Source organism: Ursus maritimus, unplaced genomic scaffold (genome assembly GCF_017311325.1).
Source record: "Ursus maritimus isolate PB19 unplaced genomic scaffold, ASM1731132v1 scaffold_9, whole genome shotgun sequence".
Lineage (NCBI taxonomy): Eukaryota > Metazoa > Chordata > Mammalia > Carnivora > Ursidae > Ursus > Ursus maritimus.
The window spans coordinates 65,861,474-65,862,012 of record NW_024427107.1 but is presented as its reverse complement, the minus strand read 5'-3'; the positions used below and the strand labels follow the sequence as shown (position 1 = coordinate 65,862,012).

The window sequence follows — 539 nt, the reverse complement described above, 5'->3', positions numbered from 1 at the left end:
GGGGGGGGGGAATAGCTTATTCTCTCTGGGCACCTGTTCACCTTGCATGTCACACAGAACTAACCCTGTGTCCCCTGGCCAGCTCCGGTCAATCCAAAGAACACGTTCCTTGCAAGGGGAAGTTTTCATGATGGTTGGAGAAAGGGACAGGGAAATTCAAGCAGTCCACTCCAAGCACTGGAGTTTTATCTCGAAACTCTTCATCCAGTTGTAATCCTTGCTCCCCCCCACCGCCGTTCCCCTCTTTCCCCCCTTCCCGTCCCCAGTCCCCCCACCCCCAACCTTGCCACCCATTCCTTCAGCTGTGACAACAGGGTTTGTTTTTCTCTGCAGTGGGCTCTGGGTTATACATACAGGCAACTAGGTGAACGTTCTGGGAGGCCCGTTAGGGTTTCTCAGAATGAGTCATTTTTTCAAAAATAACAAAACCTCTCGACATCACTTGATTTCAGCATTCTCGCCAGGCTCTTGTAACCTCTTTTGCAATTGCATTCCAAGCACGCCTGACTTCTTTCTCAGGCCTGATGGCAAGCCCACCC

General features: G+C 51.6%; 1 long non-coding RNA gene across 1 annotated transcript in view; it reads right to left on the bottom strand.

Moving 5' to 3' along the window:
* LOC121101742 overlaps positions 1–539 on the bottom strand; it is a 36,368-nt gene that overhangs the window by 35,154 nt on the left and 675 nt on the right. The gene's annotated exons all lie outside the window — the stretch shown is intronic.